The 389-nt window shown below is 33.4% G+C and overlaps 1 protein-coding gene across 1 annotated transcript in view; it reads left to right on the top strand.

Annotated features, from left to right (window-relative positions):
* LOC119592115 overlaps positions 1-389 on the top strand; it is a 15,745-nt gene that overhangs the window by 7,124 nt on the left and 8,232 nt on the right. The gene's annotated exons all lie outside the window — the stretch shown is intronic.

A 389-nucleotide genomic window follows, 5' to 3' on the forward strand; every position in this document is an offset into this window, starting at 1 on the left:
TCTTTTTAATTTTACTGTCCCTCGACACGACTTTGATAACTCTTAGGATATCATTTTTCCATTTTCTACAAGCTAGATTTTTAAGATTTCATTACCCCGTTGGGGCTAACATTTTACACATTCCTTATTGTCAAGCAATAAGGATAATCTAGGTGAATTAAAATGGCCATGGTGCCAGAAAAAAAATAAGAATAAACATTAGATTAACTTAGATTGGATACATTTACTACAAAGGAAACAATTCCTCCCTTGATTTTCATGGCTTTTCTCATCTGCAGTTTACTCTGATCTCTTGTTTCATTTCCAGTCCTTTCCTTAACGCAATAAGAACTGTCAAACGTTTATCTAAATTCCCTTATTAACCTCTCAACGTTCACTTCCGGAAAAAA

Source organism: Penaeus monodon, chromosome 29 (genome assembly GCF_015228065.2).
Source record: "Penaeus monodon isolate SGIC_2016 chromosome 29, NSTDA_Pmon_1, whole genome shotgun sequence".
Taxonomy (NCBI): Eukaryota; Metazoa; Arthropoda; class Malacostraca; order Decapoda; family Penaeidae; genus Penaeus; species Penaeus monodon.